Source organism: Cupressus sempervirens, chromosome 3 (assembly GCF_028749045.1).
Source record: "Cupressus sempervirens isolate cs-2001-9-10 chromosome 3, ASM2874904v1, whole genome shotgun sequence".
NCBI lineage: Eukaryota > Viridiplantae > Streptophyta > Pinopsida > Cupressales > Cupressaceae > Cupressus > Cupressus sempervirens.
The window spans coordinates 214,344,758-214,363,520 of NC_143120.1; the positions used below are offsets into that span (position 1 = coordinate 214,344,758).

General features: G+C 34.8%; 1 pseudogene; it reads right to left on the reverse strand.

The window, feature by feature from the left end:
- Positions 1–6,703: 6,703 nt before the first annotated feature.
- On the reverse strand, positions 6,704–15,021 carry LOC149565582 (kinesin-like protein KIN-7E, chloroplastic; annotated as a pseudogene).
- Positions 15,022–18,763: the final 3,742 nt, after the last annotated feature.

Here is an 18,763-nt window from a genome sequence, read left to right on the forward strand (position 1 = left end):
ATAAAGGAAATCCCACTTAACCTTATCATAAGCCTTGGAGATATCCAATTTGAATGCCATCCCTAGTTTTTTATTTTTCTCCATTGAGTGAATAACCTCATGTGTGGTTATAGCCGCATCTAGAATCTGTCTTCCTAGAACAAATCCTTTCTGAGGACTGCCAATTATTCTTTCCAAAAAAGGCTTTATTATGTTCACCAAGATAGTAGCAAATATCTTATAAATAGTGTTACATAAACTAATAGGTCTAAAATCCAGCAGGCACATTGGTGTGGGGATTTTAGGCACTAATGCAATAAAGGTCTTATTGATCCTTTTTAGCATCTTTCTAGTTTTGAAAAAAATTCTAGTAGCCCAGACCAATTCAAATTTAACAACCTCCCAAAAATGTTGAAAGAACGCAAGGGGGAACCCATCCAGACCCGAAGCCTTATTTCATAGAGAACACCACACATTTCACCTCCTCCTCCATGATATTGCCAAGAATGTGATTGTTCTCCTCCATTCCTAGTACATGTGGAATTGTATTAATCAAGCTTCTTCTGATCATCGGATTCACAGCTTTATTGTCCTTGACATAGGCCTTACTAAAGTATTCCACCGCATATTTTCCTATCTCCTCCTGATCCTTTAAGACCATTCCCCCTTCCCCATCAAGCCTATTAATTGTGTTTCTTCTTTTATGGTTAGAGGTTGACCTATGAAAGAAAGTAGTGTTCTTATCCCCTTCCTTAAGCCACTAAACTCTTGATCTTTGTTTCCAGAGAATTTCCTCCCTCAAGAGAATATCCTTCCACTTTTTTCTATACTCCTCTTCCTAAGTTGCATTGTCCAGGTTGATCCCTTTTGTAATCTCCCCTTGGAGTTTTTTAAGCTTTTCCTCCACTTCACCTTTAGTTTTGAACAAGTCACCAAATGAATCCTTAGCCCAACTCTTCACATTCCTCCTTATGTTGTCAAGTTTTTGGGTCAGTCTGTACATCGCAGTACCATCTATCCTTATATTCCACTAGTCTTGAACTCTCTCTTTGAATTCTAGGTGAGACTGCCACATTATTTCATACCTGAAAGGTTTTGACCCACTTTTCAAACCATCCTCCCACATGAAGATTATAGGGGAATGATCTAAAGTAGTTCTAGTAAGATTCTCAAGATGAGAGTTCCCAAGTCTATTCCAATTCCTTGTCACCAATAACCTATCCAATCTAACCTAGATAAGGCCATTTCCCTTTCTATTGTTAGTACAAGTATATGGGTTCCCTCTTAGTTCCACATCTATAAAATCCATTTTGCTCATAAATTCATTGAGGTCTTGCAAGCTTTCTAGGTAGTCCCTGTTTCCACCCAATTTTTCTGAATGATACAAGGGGGTATTAAAAGCTCCCATACACATAATTTGTTTGTCCTTCATAATTTCAATAATCCTAGCCAATTTATCATATGTTTCCTTCCTTCCTAGTTTGCTATTAGAAGCATAGATATTGATCAGCCCCCAACAATGAGTGCTAGAATGGAAATCAATAAATATAAAAAATTTATCCTTCCAAACCTCAGTTCCCTTCATGGAGTTTAGATTGCACGTAGTAGCAATACCCCTTGAGGCACCAACAACATCCCTATGTAGATACTCAGCACCTGGCCAAATATGACTAACTATTTTATCAAAACTAGCACTAGACATTTTAGTTTCCTATATCAAAACACAGTCAACTTTTTTCTAAAATATGTATTGTTTTAGAGCATATTGATTCTAGGGTTTATTTAACCCCCTCAAATTCCAAGAGAGGAATTTGATTTCTTACCTCTAGTAATTGTCTCTAGTGTAAGTTGCTTACCACTGGCCACATCCCTTGCTGCTTGCTTTGTCCTAGTTGCTCTGCTAGATGGTCTTCCAGTTGTCCCACAGGCTCCTACATCTAGTTTTTCCCCCCCCTCCTCTTCTTTTTCCGAACCTCCCATTCCCCATTATCCTCATCATGTAGTGAGGTAGGACTAAGCTCCTTATCAGCCTTATCAATGCTTTCCATCACTTTTGTTGCGATCTTCGTTGGGGAAGCTTTAACCATCGTTCATGGGGTATACACTCTCTCTTGAATATCACCTCCTACAGCCGTAATTTCTTGCTGGCTATCACCTCCCTGAATTTTTGGGGAGCTAGGAAGAGGGTGGGGAATCTCAATTTCACCTTCCTCCAACAATGTCCCATCTCCAGGCTCCCCCATGGGTGAACTCACAAATTCCTCTAACTCCTTTCTAAAGGGGCATTCATCCATTTTCTTTTTTTCCTCTAAAGCTTTCCCCTCCCTAGGGCCATTTTTGTCTGGAGTGGAGAGCACTAGGGGAATCTCCATAGAATGAATCTTTGTGACCTGTTTTAAGGCATCAGAAGATTCTCCCAATGTTTCCATAACAATCCCTAGAGAACCCTCCTTCTATTTGTCCTTCTGCATTTGGATCTTGCAATCCACAACAAGGTGTCCAAAGGACCACATTTTTGGCATAATAGGCCTGCATTTTCATATTCTATAGGCTGGACTTTCTCTCCCCATTTAGTTTTCAATGTAACCATAGTGAGGAGTGCTTGGTTCAAGGCTACATTCACATAGAACCTTGCATAAACCAACCGTGTTTTTTGCATAGTCACCTTGTCCGTAGTGACAAAATGACCAAAAGAATTTCCCACCCACCTTAGGATCTTATCGTCCCAAAATTCTAGCGGCAAACCAGGTAATCTAACCCAAACTAGGGCAAGTTTGTTCAATTCTGCACTAGCATCAAAGCTCAAATGCCATTTTGTTAAGGCAAGACAATGCTTCCCATAATACCAAGTACCAGAGAGAATGAGGTTGATATCCTCCTTCGAGGTAAACTTAAAATAGAAGAGGCCGCTAGGCATTGCAAAGACACCAACACTGCCCCCAACCTTCCATCTTTGATTGACCCATTTACACACCATCTCGATTGTAGGTCGAAATGCCACAAATCTACCAACAACAAACAGTTTAAGACCATATGTCACATTGTCCACCAAAAAGTTCGGGAGGGAGATCACAGGGCCATCTTGACCAAGGGAAATCTTGGGATCCTCCATAGGGGCATTAGCCTTCAAGGGGCCAACAAGCGCGTCTTCCAACCCGATAGGGTTTCATCTGCCAGCTTCTAACTACCCTTTAGAGGAGCAGGGCCTCCACTATCCAAAGTAGCAGTGTCAACAAAGATCTCCCCATTGACCCCAATGTTCCCACAACCATCCAAATTGTCCTCCAAATCCTTGCAAACCACAAGCACGAGTTGCAGGTTTGGGAAAGGAGCCAAATCTGAAGGCTTAGGGCTCACCATTAGCCAAATTCAAAATTCAAATTCAAAGTTGAGTGGTAAAGTTGTAGAGGTGTAGAATTTTTAGTGTTGTAAAGCACAGGCAACGTATGAAGTCAATTGTTATTTAATTGAAGAAAATTATTTTTAATGCAATAAAAGAATTCCATTAATATTTAGCTCTATTATTAACACATTCACCTATATTTGCAATGAGGGAGAGTGTGTTTGTGAGATAGAAAGGGATGAGAATATATTTGTCTATGTCTTTATCTATATGTTTTTTGAAGGGTTGCAAATCAAAAGTCTAAATTTAGTTGATAATTTTTATTTTTTTTATTTATCAATTTCACTTAAATTTTTTAATTAGATTATATTTTTAATATTATTTTGAATTTTGGTATAATATTCAAGTATAAATCTTATGCATCAAGGAAGTAAGAATCTAAGTTTTAAATTATCATGAGAGAATAAACTAGCATTTGTACATTTTGTATAGAGTCCAATGGTTCACCCATAAGTAGATATAGTTAAGGAGGTATTGTTAAGGTAAGAAAACCTACAAAAGGAAAAAAAAAAATTTAAATAATGAGAGACAAGTTAACATAGCATTTGAAATTAATATAGGATAATTATTTATTTAATATTGATTATATTGATATGTTAAAAATAAATGTTAGGATTTTGATATAATATGATTTGTAAGGAACAAAACTAAGAATAATGGTTTATGTTTTGATATAATTTGAAATTGAAAGAGGTATTGAAAAGTATCATTTAGCATGGGTATGTCTAATTGATTTGTTAATAAACATTACCTTTAATTTTGATGTTTGAAATTAAAGTCTTACTTCGAAAATTGTAAGTCATCTCCTTAAATCATTTAAAAATGTATTTAAAGCAAGTGCTATAATAGGGTTCTCAAAAGATTTATGCTTCATATATAATAATAAATATTTAGATAGCCTAAAGTGGACTAAAATAATATATTTATCCTTTCAGCTTGGGGATTTGATGTGGTTTATTAATGTGAAATTGTTTAGATATTGTTAAATATTGTTATGTTTAAAGGAAGGAAGCACTTAGATTCAATTTTTTTTTAAAAATAATTTATATAACTGTTGTCTATCAGGATTTGCGCCTTTAGCGAGATGTAAAACCAAGCTATCCTGTGAAATAGCCGAAACTCTCTCAGGTGGTGGGTTGTCCTAAAATGAGAGAAGAATCTCCGGAAGCTAGGCCGGTTCCTAAGTTGTGATCACCTAATCCTAAATTATACTCGAGATAAGGGTAAGAAATGAATGAATGAATGATTAAAACTAATCTAAGTGAGGTGATGCACCAATGGTTATTAATGTAATTTTGATTACTTCAGCACAAAATATAAAAAAGACAATTGTTTCACAATATCAGACAATCACGTAATCACAACAGTGTTTCTATATAAGGATTGGGATCTCCTGCTTTAAAAGGGATACCTAAGCTTTCACCAATTTTCTGCAAGGAAACAATAATCACAAACATAGACCTGCAATCACATGTATCACGATTCAAATCGGCGACTAGGAATGTAACTATAATGAAGGCGAACACAACATTAATAGCAAATAATTCACAAAATTGCGCAAGAATCTATGATAAGGAACCGTTGTATCTCTATAATCAAATGCTGAAAAAATCTCTATCACAAGTGCCCTTACAATCAACTCAAAATCTGCAATCTGCAAAAAATTTGAATCTGAAAGAAGGTCCTTTGTAATGAGGATGAAGTACAATATATAGAAGAATAGCCCTAACTCAGATTCCAAAATCATGCCTAGGAAAAATCACCCAAAATTGATTAAAACAATGAAAGAGCCTCTGAAAACTACACTCAACCACCTGCATAACTGCTAGATAACTCAAAACTGCCTTTAACTCTCCAAAATCATGCACAAAAAACTCAAACTTGGATGTACTAAGAGAACCATAAAAATAGCATGTGAAACTACTTTAAATTATGCAATATATGCATAAAATAAGCCCTCCACCTGAACTTGATGCATAACTGATCTTAACTACCCCATAAGATGCTTAAAAATATCAAACAGTCTCATCTCCAAGTGTTAACTGAACGTCTTTTTCCCCTTCGAAATATAGCTCTCCTTGCATTTAGGCATATAAAAATATCAACTCCACTTAATTTCCTTTTATGTAATTAATAAAAATTAAAGGCCTTATAATGATAGCCATTTAATTTATTAATTTTACAATTCTAAATCTTCTTATAAATATCTATTTAATATTAATGTGCTATAAATGAAATATTATGAAACACATTAATATTAAATATTAACAAGGAAATTATTTATTTATTCATTAAACCTTTGTATTCATATTAATATTAATATGTTTAAAATTAACGTTTTAGTTGTTAATTTAAAACATATTAGTGTTAATATGAATAGAAGGATTTAATAATAAATATATATTATTTTCTTCTTTGTTTCAAATGTTATAAAGTGATTGAAATATCACTTATTTTAAACATGTATATGAATATAATGAAAAAACACAAACTCCACCATGGACCCGAAATCTTTATCAAAATAGGAAAGGAGAAATGTGAAATACGTCCAAAGCATTTGTAAAGGCTTTTTTTTTTTCTTTTTGTGTTTTGCTGCTTTGCGTGGGGAAAAGAATGAAAGGGTTTTCAAACCCTAGCCACAGGACTGGTATATGTTGCGATTTTCTCCTCTTACTGGTGGGCTTTGGACTGGTTTCCTGCTTTCTTTGACAGCAGTGGTTATTTATATGCGTTGATGGTCAATTTTATCATGCTGGCCGCGAATTTTTTGGGCATTCTCTCTTCCAGTAGTGAGTTTGTTGTTTGATACTAGGCAGTGTTGGCTTTGAATGGCATTCTATTGCTATTGATGGTAAGATTTTGCATCAGATATGGGCGTATTTTCTTTCTTCTTTTTGGACTTGATGATGCTTGATTTTGAGACTTCTTGGCTTTATTCATGCATGAGATGGCCATTGTTTCTTGGACACCATTTATGATGTAATTTTTGGGCATTATTTTTTGTTGTGATGTGTTGGATCTTGGACTCCAACAAATTTCTTGGTGAGTTCTCCCTTGCCAAAAGTTAAAACTGGTCTTCATGGTTATTGTTGTGTGCTTACCTTCTTGCTGCGATTTCATGTTATGGACGTTTTTTCTCTTAGCTTGATTCAGCTCTCCCAAGGCTATGAGCAACATGTGTCTTACTTTCTTTGAGGTTCCAGCTTTTATTTTCACAAATTTGGGTATCACTTGCTCAATCCTATTTTCATAATATTCAAAATTCCCATTAGCTATAACTGGCTTGCTTGATCCCCTATAAGATTCCATTTTTTGCCTTGTTTATAGTTCTTTTGTAAGCTTTGTGTTCTGGAAGGAAAGTTGAGTGAAATCTTCTACCAAGCTCTTAAGCTCCATAGCAGCCGCAGATGCTAGTTCCTTTGCATATGATGCTTCTTTAGCCAATTTTTGGCATTGTATTTCTAGCCCACCCTTTTCTTCAATAAGTTGAATCTTCTCTTGTTTCAATTTCTCAATTTCAACAACCTTTGTGTATAATCTGATGAATATTTTAACAAATCATTTACTTTATCAAACGTGCTTTACTTCAATTAGCCATATGCACAATGTTAAGGCTGTACTGATCATGTAGGAAGTTTCTTGCCTTAGTTTGCAGCTGTTCTTGTAGAATACGATTGTCTGCAGACATAATCTCTAACTCAAATGTTTTCTCATTCAATTGGCTCATTAACTTTGTGTTCACCTCTTGCAAATTTGATAGTGATGCATCGTTTACAAATCTTTCTCCAATTAAAATCATTCTCTGCTCCAAAGTTCGCATATGTCGTTTCTTCTCTTTGATTTCGTCCTCCTTTTGCAGAATTTGAGCTTGTAATTGAATGTCATCTGGATTATTGGCAGCTTGTTCAGACATACATTTTACTGAACTGGTAGATAATGCAATGTCACCAACAAGCATTTTCAATAGTTCTCTTAATAGGTCCATCTGTTTTGCCATGGTTGTGCCAATCCAATCTTGAACCAAGAAAACATGCCACATTTTCTGTTCTTCTTTTCATTCCTTAGAATTTCATCTGCACTATTCCTTACATCGTTCCCAGTAATGAGAAAATCTGTATCTTGCCTTGTTAATCCCAAATCATCATCATTATCACATATAGAATTGTGCCATCTTCCTGGAAGGTACAAAAGCTCATCTTCTCCAAAAGAATCTCTTTGACGATAAAGAGGTTTTTTAGGAAGATTATCTGTAATTGTATTCTTTGAAGAAACTAGTATAAGCTTGGTAAGCCTCTAGATCCTTCCCATTAATGTTGCCGTTGCTTGTTCTTGTTCTTCTAACCTTGATTGCATTTTCAATTCCTTCTGCCTTAATGTAAGAAGATCCTCTTGAGGGGTAGGTACAAGATAACCCCTCTTGAATTGTTCAAGCTCCTGTTTCAAACTAGCAATCCGCTTTTGGTACTTCTTGATCAACGACTTCTCATCAATGATCCTGTTGGGAGCTGCATGAAGCTCAACTCGTTTGGCTCTTTGGGAAAATGTTAAGGTGTTGTGTGTTTCCTCCATATTACTTGAAGCTGGTGTAATAGTGCAGATAATCGATACACGGCCATGCCCACTCAAAGAAGACTGCAACAAATGTGTGAGTTTGGAATCACGGTAAGGTATATGTGAAGGCTTACGATCACTCAATTTCGATATCAGAGTTCTGAGTGTTAATAGGCTCTTATTGATATAGGAACCTTCCTTCCTCCTTATGCTAGCTGTATCAATCTTTGAGCTCTCTGATCCTGCGAGATCTATAAGGTTAAGTTGAGTTGAACTAACTACACCAAGGCTGTCCCCACACTCAACTGTCAAAGTAAAGATTGTGTGGCTCCAACTACTTTGCAAATTGACATTATTTGATCCCACATGACGATGCTCTAAATTTATGTATTCCCCTTGGATGGTCTCCTCTTGTCCTTTGTTGCTACATGATTCGACCAAAAGGTTCCATGCTTGTAATGTATGTGTGTTCCTTCAATGATCTCCTCAAAGTCTTTTGTCTTTGCCCTGCCTTGATTTGACTAGAAAGTTTCGTGCATGTAACTTATGCATGTCCTTTCTATGATCTCCTCAATGTCTTCAATATCTTCTGTCTTTGTCTGAGCAAACTCAGCCAAAAGGCTTCATGCATGTAACTTGTGCATGATCCTTTTATAGCCTCAAGTCTTCATGCATGTATCTGCACATGGAACAAACTTATTAGTAAAAACGGGTTTTATCTCCTTTGAATTATTCTTGCCTTTTAGCATAGTTATCTAGATGACCATTTTGTATAAATAACAGAGTATCGATGATAGGAAAGTCTTCCATTGCTCAGTTCGTATGAACTAATCCATTTCTTTACTCATTTTTTGCAGGTTTTACTCTCGGATGGAGATGCAGGATCAGCCCTCCGGCGTTCAACGCAACAACTTTCCATTCAGGCAATGGATGCCTTTCCTTTTTATCTCTTTTTCAGTACTTTTCTGTTTGTACAATGTGTTTAATTTAGATATTTATGTTAGGAGCTGAGAGCACTAGTAATATCTGAATGCATTGTATTCAAGTACTGTGTAAATATGAACACTTTGTAAAAATATTTTTTGAATACTTGAGTAAAAAGGATTTTTTTTGGTACTTGTATCCTGAAAAAGTGGTCAATCCTCTTTCTTATGCTTCCTATACTTTGTTTGCTGCATTCTTTTCGTTCTGTACTATATACTCTCAGTAGCTAAACACATTTGGTCAACAGTTAAAACATAATCAGTTTAGCGTAAAACATAACAATTTAAAAGGTATGTTAAATTGGTAACAATAACATTATATTATTGATTGTATTATTATTTAAGCATATGTGGTTCCCTATTTGTCTTGCTTCCACTAATAATATCATCACACATATACTTGTCGTTTAACTTAGTTGTATAAAGACTACAAAGTCAATTGCAAAATATGTGGCCAATTTAAATTATAAAAAATTGTGTAATTATGTTGTAGAAGGGTGAAGACAAATAGTTATACATTATTGTTAATTCTAAATTATGGTAGTTAAAGGTGTGAGATATCTTCTTAAATCATTTAAAAAAATGTATTTGAAGCAACTACTTAGAGTGGGGATTCAAAAGATTTAAGATTCCTTTATAATTATAAATATATTAGATATGTTAAAGTTGGATAAAAGGAAGTGTGTCTATTTATCCTTTTAACTTGGGAATTATACATGATCTTGTAATGTGAAATTGCTTGAAAATTGTCAAATGTCTTATTGTTGTAAAGACAAAACCATGTAGACTTCAATTGATTTTTTCAAATATACATGAAAATGTAATCCACCATATTATTATTTAACCATATTATTTCTATATTTGCCTTGATTCTAGTAATAATACATCACATGTATACTTGTTCTTTATTTATTAGCATTTGTATAAATATTATTTTATAATTGATGATTAAAGATCAAAAAATAAAATGCTAAATATATAAAAACATACTTTTAACATAGAAGTTGAAAATTTATATTTGTATTGTATACTTTTAACATAAAAATTAAAAATTTATATTTGTATTATATCATCTTAAAATGGAATCACTTGGTTTTGAGACCTCTCTCTCTCTCTCTCTCTCTCTCCAATATTGCTCAAATTTATAGGTCATCTCTCATTTTTTGGCATGGCCCTTTAAGTGTTAATTTATCATCTTTTTGACCATATCTTCTACCAATTTTATTGTTCCCTAATTTTTTTTGCACTTTCTTTGAGACCTCGGGACCCCTTTTCTTTAACCTCATCAGGTATAGGTGATTTAGGTCAACTATGTTGGTATAGGTCAACCTAGGTTAGCTTATACCCTAAGAGATTTATTTCTTGGGGCCCAAAGTGTCCTAGGTGTTTCAATTGTTTGATTATGTCTCTTGAGTTAGTGTGCTTGGTTTTTTATCTTGAAAACTAATACATAAGAAGCTTTTGCATTTTTTTTCCATTCATATATCAAGTTATCCACCCATTATCAAGATCAAGCATACATGCGTACATGAGACTTCATGTTAACAATTTCCAAGGCTTTCATCAAGCATGCATCAAGACCAAGTATTTCCTTCTTGTATCAAGTTTCTTCCTTCAAAATGGTAAAGAATTTTAGCTCCTAAGGAGGTGATCTATCATCCAAATCATTCAATTTCTTCGATTTTTCATCAAGGAAGATCACAAAAATTCCCAATCATAAGGTTTTGACTTCTATAGTTTCATTTTGGTTTCTTTGAGTCAAGGCTACTACATTTGCATACTTGATCACATATCAAAATCAATTGCATCTACAAAGTTAATTGTATTTCTCATTGATATATTTAGTCTTAGTACATGTGAGCATTTCCTTATCCATATTTTCATCTCAGTTTCAAGATTTTCTCCTCAATCTAGGGCTTGACCAAGGCAAGCCCTCATCTAACAAAATAAAACTTATTTTTCTTGTGTGTAGTTTTGAGTAGTTGTTTTGCACAATGACAACGATAGAAATTCTTACAAATCTCTCTCTTGAAAAGTTGATCAAATAACAAACTCCAAGGTTTCAGATGGTTGTTTTTCAACCGATTAGGTATCTCAATTGAAGATAAATATGTTTGTTCACTAAGAGGCTTGTGTTGGTATCTGTAAATTCTGCAAAACTTTGGAAAATGTGACCAAAAACCAATATGCTTCTATATTTTGTTAAAATTTTATGATGGATGCAAATTTCTAACAATACACTATATGAATTTACATTCTAACCACATGTTCAAAAGAAAATTATAGAGATAAGGTAACAAAAAATGAAAGAAAATTGTTGAAAATGAAATCCTTAATGGACATATGTCATAGTAACAATGCATTGGTGAATTAAATTTCAAAGGGGTCAAAAATTAAATCAATGAAATTAGGAGAAGTGTGTCCTCAACTCCATTGATGCAATAAACAAAGGAACTAATTAAAATCATATGATGTTTCATGATTCATCAAATCATGCAGCCATAGAAAGTGCATGCATCCAAGACAAACCTCTATGCAAAAATTGAAGAATGATCTTTTCTTCAATTTGCCACATCATAAGATTTTTTAAACAAAAATGACAAACACCAAAACTAATTGATCACACAAGCATTAAAATAAAACAAAACTATTAACTCCATATTTATTCATGAACATAAAATTCATAAAGAAAATGTACATTCCAACAACAAACACCACACAAAATGAGAGCACCAATAGCATACTTTATTGCATCAAAATATCGGCCTTGAATACATATTACATTCTTGTATTTATAAGAAACCCCATCCTTCATGCAATTTTTGGATCTAGGGTTTTTCCTTGCAAAAATAATGCTAAAAACACTAATTTTATAAAAATTGTGTACAAAGAGACTCCTAAATAGGTGCTAAGTAGGCCTAGACTCTTTATTTTATTAATTGCATGGTGCATGAACCTTTACTTGACTTCAAAACTACCTTAGAAGAAGGAGATAAGAGGAAGGAAGACTTTAGATGGAACTTGAGTCTTTGGGACTTCTAAAAATGAGAATTTGACTTCTCTATGTGTCTCTACTAGTTAAACTATTGTCATACTCTCAAAAACTGCACTTTCAATGCATGAAAATGCTTCAAAATTGGGACTAGTAGTTACCTGTTGGCACAACTAGAATTGTTTTGATATCGTCTCACTTGTGCACCTTCAGAGACAAAATTTCTTCCTCTGCCAAAATTTCAAAATGTAGACATGCACACTTGCACACCTTCAATGGTCTCAAGATCAAAACTGGCAGTATTTTTCAAAGTCCCAAACTTAATTTCCAACATATGGGTCTTGTTGATTTTTAACCAAAAAGATGTTTGAATAAGTCGCTTTGAACTTTTGGATGGTCATCATGATCTCATGGGGATTTAGAAAATCCAAGGCTTGGTATTTGGCCCTTACTTCCTTATGAAAATCACAAACCTCCTCCTGTACTGAACTACAAAATTATACAATATTGAGTCTAGTTCCTTCTGTGTCTCCTCATCTTAAATATTCAGTAAACATCATCCTCAGAGGACATTTCTTCAAAATATTATTGGAAATAGTGCACAAATATTTCCATCGAGCATAGGTACATTCTAGATTCATCATCAAAAATCTCAAAGCTATTCACACTATAATATTTATCTGCTTCCAAAAATGGGCTTGAGTCATGTCCTACATCTCTTAGATATCTTTGTATAGAGCTAATGTGACACTATTCCTAGCCTATATCTTTTCAATCCAATCATTAATTTTATCAAATTCCTCTCTGGTGTAAATGTTCAATGGCATTTGATAACTTTTTATTTTTATTGTCTGAAATGCCACTAGTTGTTAGCCTGGGTGAAAACCTCGTCCATTATCCCAAAATCTTCGTTGACCATAGTTGGGAGCTTTTATGCATTCTTCTCAATGCTATGTAGTAGATGTATATTTTCCTCTATTATTTCAACTCTTCTCTCTTCAAAATTGTGATGCCATCTCTTACATGCATCCAAAAATGATTCACTTGGTTTTAGGGCGGAGATGATTTTCTAAGGGCAACTGAGAATGCAATCTGAGGGTAGTCAAGGTTAATGGGACCCACTACTTATTTTATGAGCTCTTGCAAAATGCCATTTTTCTTCCTCAAAACTTGGAGCTCTTCTTCTCCTTAGTCTAATTGATGAAATGCCCTTTTTAGACCCATAGTTGTCAAAAAATTAGTTGTATACTTTATGGCCTTCCCCAAAATGATCTCTTGCACCTAGTAGTCTTGTGTAGTGATGTCCTCTATTTATGCATTAGGAGGAGGAATGCCTATGTGCACCACCAACCCTTGTTGGTGATTCTTTGTGATGAAGGTTAGACAATTTGGGTCCTCTCAAATAGACATTGTTGGCTTTATTGTTTGTGTCAAAACTAGCATTTCTTTCGTAGAGATCCTCACATACCTCCTTTGATTGGTCTCTACCTCCCATTTTAGCCAAGATGGTGCAGTGCCCATTGAAGACATATACTGACCAAGTGAAAAAGTCATTATGGATGTTGGTCTTTTCTCTTTTTTTGTCCTCTTCAGGATCTTTTCTACTCTTGGTTGTTCTACCAATGGGGTAGTTGTTATAGTTATAAGAGGGGAGGAGAGTGGTTGTACTATAGGTGGATCCTACTCTTTTGATGCAAAAATGTATCCTTCTTCGGAAGCTCCCTTTGTATGGTGCACTACATACACCTCCTATTCTATAGTCTATCTTTATTGTTCTATAACTGGAGGAGGAAAGGGCATGGCATCTTGCTCTGGAAAATTTGGTGGTGGTGTCTCAAGTTTTTTTGGAGGTGGAGGAGGTATCCTGACTAGACCCTATGGAAATAGAGGTTATGTATTTCACTTTGTTAGTGAATAGATTGTCTTTTCCTACTCTAACAATAATTTATTCTATGCCCAAGGCTCAAAAAATCCAATAAATTTCATAATAGTTGGGTAAACATTGAGTTATTCATTTCCCTTTGAATTTTTCATAGGTACAACTCCCTTTACAAAAGATTTATCAATAAATTCAAATATTGAAACTAACTAAAGACACACTTTTTCTAGAAAGTGCATAAGGAACACTCATGTACTCTTGGGTACTGAGCTAATAACTTGCATATTTAGAGATTTAATGAATGGAAAGCTCATGGCCTTTCCACAAATAAGCAGGATTAATTAAGAGATTGAACTCCACCATGAATTTAAACTGGAATTAAGACAAGATAAATGAGAGAATACAACAAGAAACAACAATAGATGTCATACAAAACCAATCACCATAGCTCACAAAGTAACTATGATTGAACCACTTTAAACACTAAGTTTTATAGAACAAAAAAATGTGATAGATATATATTCAAAAAGACTTCTTTAGCACTAAGTCATTTAAGAAAGTATTCTCAAACATATGACTATTTGTCTATCATTACTTCCAGATAATTAACTTAAAATAGTACTAGTTTCATCAAAGTATATTTTTGACTACTAAAAATCTAACCTCTACTTAGCTAAATGCTCCAACATTTATAGTTTATTACAAATATGAAAAGGTCTCCATTAAATCCTAGCCTTTCGGTTAGAAATAGTTGCAAAAATGAGAAACAGTTTTTAAAAATAGTTTTGTAAAATAAAATAGAAAATAATTGCTCCTAACTAAACATTGTATTAGTGCTCCCTCCGTCCACCATAGTTTGCTTCACCAACTTCCAGCTCCTGAAGGAGTTCATGAACTCTTGAATTGCATGGGGGTGAGGATTCTTTAGACTAAGCAACTTTGACCTACAAGCATCCTTTTGCCATTTTAGCTCCTTGATTCTTTGGCTTTGCCTTGGCTTGAGATTCCTGTTTAGATATAACATTGATTCAGTGTTTGCCAAGGTAGTGAAGTCTCTAGGGGTAGGGGCATCATTTTCCTTGATTTCTATCATAGTATCATTGAAGTTCTTAATCAACACCTCAGAGTCTATATTACCATCTTCAAATTGTAGAATTCTAGTAGGATTGACAACCTGCATTTCCTTTAGGAGTTCTTTGTGCATTCCTGTGATTTCAGCTTCTACTAATTGCATTTCTTCAATGGCCCCCTTATAAATTGACTCCTTCTATCCCATTTTTCTCTTAAGAATAAAAATCATGTAAGAATCCATGGTTTTCATGGGATTTTTGTTTAAAAATCCAATACCCCGTATCTCTCGACTTTGTGAACCTAGAAAATAATGGCTTGGTAGCGATCCTAGTCAGCTTCCTAGATTGGCGTGAGGGTTTGAATTTCACCCAACAACACCTCTTCCTCAATGAATGTGATGGTAAAGTCTAGAATGAATTGATTGCCTTCCCTCATAATGGATGCCACCCATTCCTATACTACATCTGAGAGCAGTTTACCTCTTTGCATTTGTTTAATTAACTGTTGGCTGTCAGAGGAATTAGGGTTGAAAGACTGTGGGGTTTGGACCAAGGGAAGGGTGCCTAAATTCATCAGTGAATCTATATAGGCCACCATGGTGACTACTGGTGCTTTTAATTCCTTTTTCTCCTTGTTGTCCCTTTCTGATTGAGTTAGCAATCTGATCAACAGAGAATTTAAAGAAATGATTACCAATGTCTTTGGTAATAGCCCCTAACTCCATAGTGGTGACCTTAAATCCCTTGACATCAATTTCCCTAGATTCTTCCTTATATTTGTATGTGGCCACTTCTATCATTACCCTTCTAGTCACTAGATCCTTGATCAGTCGAGCGTCACTTTTCATCTTTTTACTTTTAGAGCCATGAGCTACATACTTGGTGACAATATCCTTAACAGGCATGGACACAGGCTATAGGGTTCGCTTCTTGCTAACAAAACTAGATAGCCATGATGGTATAGGAGGAGTAGTAGTCATCCCTTGATTTCCTTTGGGAGGAGTCATAAACTTATGATGGTCTACCCTAGGGGTTTCCACCAACTATATGTCACCATACTAAGTGTCTAAGAAACTGAGTTCTTCTCCCAAACCTTGTCCCTAAGACATCATTTTCTATTTTTGGATGTCTTGCTGCATGAGTGCCTTAGACTTAGTCTTTGATTTGGTTCTAGGTGTCATGCTTTGCTTAGGGGATGGTGTTCTTTTTTTCTTATTAGGAGCTGAAGAACCACTTGCAACATGAGAGGAAATTGATATGTCAGATGTCAATGTCTTAGAGAAAGAAATGTTCTTTGGAGATTTTCCAGCTTGTTTTTTATTGGTAGCCTTCATGTTTCTTCTTATTAACCAATTATCCACGTGATTAAGGATAGATATGGTTCTCAAATTTATGTCATCATCTTTCGCTTGGTTCCAATCTACCTCCAATTGTTTAGCTCACTTGCTTCTTCCCATCCAAGTTTGACAATATCTGAACCATCTTCAACTACTCCTTCCAACTAAACTTCAATTTTAGAGAGCTTATTTGTGGGAGTGTTAGTCTTTAATGGTCTTTCTTTATTACTTCTTCTTCGTCATGGAAATCTTTCCATAAATCTTCTAGGTGTGGAACTATGGGTGATTGACCTTTCAAACCAAGTATTCTAGCAACGAAACCTTTGCTGTCAAAATTTCTCCTTCCATGATAGAATCCAAGATTAAAATTGAGCAAGTTGCTCCCAATAACAAAGGCATTAACCATGTTGCTACAAGTCAAATGACCAAGTTTAATGGGAAAAATGAACTCCTAGTTTTCCTAGGGCAGATTATCTTTAAGCACTGAAAACAATTGTCTACAAACTTCAGCTATGATTAAACAGTATAGAGCATAACGAGGTAATGACACTGGTTCTTCCTCAAATCCCACTATTCTCAAGTATGTGAACTTAGGAAATTGGATAAAATAGCTCCCATAAACCTGAATTAGCTTTTGGGCCTCTAGGGATAATATGGGCATGGACACCTTTTTGAGGTTGAAGTACACACTTTCTATCAACACGTCATGGGTTTTCCTGAAATTCTCCAATACTCTATCTTTTTGGAGCAAGGGACAATATTGATAGAGAGTTACATCTTCACTCCAGGTTTCATGAGGGAGGAAAGTAATATTGCTAACACACGCAATGCAATAGTTTAGGTAGGAAGACATGTAGAAATCTTCTTTAGATACTTTAGCATGTTTTAATTGATTTCTCATTGAACTAGATATCAACTCTGCCCAATCCAACAATTGTTCTCCCTTTAGAATGATCTCTACATAATGGTACATCCATTCTTCAAAAATGAAGACATCTAAAGAACCCTTGAATCTGTGTAGTAAGACCATGAGGTCATGGATATGAGGTTTCATATGATCTTTGGTGATTATTTTAGGGAGTCTTGAACTACCCTTGTAGTTGGTTTCTGTCCACTTGCTAGCCATCATGTTATGATATTTATCTGGCGTTTCCTGATACTCAACCAAAGATTGGGTAGGACTAAAAGTGTCAAAAGTACATTCAAACAAATGCAAGACTAATGAAATGGTCTCTCTAGAGATGGATAATACTAGTTCTCCATCTCTACTTAACATGCTCTTAGTCCTCATGTCATAGTGGTCAATACACAACTGGAGTAACTTAGGACTCAGAAGGGCAGGGGGAAAAGCTGCAGCTTCAACCAGACCACTTGTCAAAATTTCCATACAACCTTTAACTTGATCTGATCATTGAAGGAAATTTGCTTGTAATTTCTCAACCTTGACACCCTCTAAGTTAGTATCAGTAATAACAAGCTTCCTACACTCCAAACTAGAAATATTTCTGAAGAAATGTAGAACAAACTTCATTTTAAACAAAGGAAATTAAAGACCCAACACTGCTTTGTTCTTCGAAACACATACACAGAGGAAAGAACAAGGGGTTTCTTGTGTTCTCACCTATGATTTGTTGAGGGAAAACCACACCTTTTTCCTTTGATTATGGCTATGCCTCCTTCAATTCATACTTTTGCATAATAAAGCAATGAAATAAGAAGCTCATACTTTAAAAAGAAAGAGGACATATGGGCAAAAGTGCCACCTCATTATGAGGCATTTATGGTAATTTCATTGTGGCTTGATTTGCACGCTTGAAGTGATGATAAGACACCTTCATTAAATGAGCCTTTTTTGCGAGTGTCCTTACAATAATTACAAGTTTTTGATAGATAATCCAACTCTCGAGTGAAAGATTTTCCTTTTTGAAACATGATGACAATTGATCTCATGCCTCAATCAAAAATTAAATTCGACATGACCCCTAATCATTACTTCTGTCACTTCAAATAATTTCTTGGGAACTGGTCATCCTTGAAGGATCATTAATGCTTGCCCAAAAGTTTTCAATAGTTGAACTACTTTGAACCACTTTGAACTGAGGTTTGAAGATGTTTAAATAAATATCTTCATTATGCTTAGTGAGCCCCACCTACAGAAAATAGTTAGTATAAAAAACCCTTGGTCGAACTACTTTGAACCAAGGTTCGAAGAGGTGGGTGAACCCACAATAGTGGGTTACACTTTTTTGCCTAAATTATCATTAAACTATGAATTTTTGAAAAAATTTCACTTTGAAATGCAAATTGTCGTTTAATGGTTAGGAATTTGAAGATGAAGTAAGTTATTTTTTTTAGCATTTTCTATCTAGATTCTAAATATATTTTTATTTTTATTTTTTGAATTGATTTTATTGAATTATTTTTTCTCCCACGAAAATTGGTATGTTATAAAAAACCTTATTTTGAAAGAGTGACACTGATTTTGACACACATAACTTTTTTTCTAAAATATATATCAATTTGATTCTTTCAAATTTAGTTTACTAACATCCATACCAAAACCGTGGAG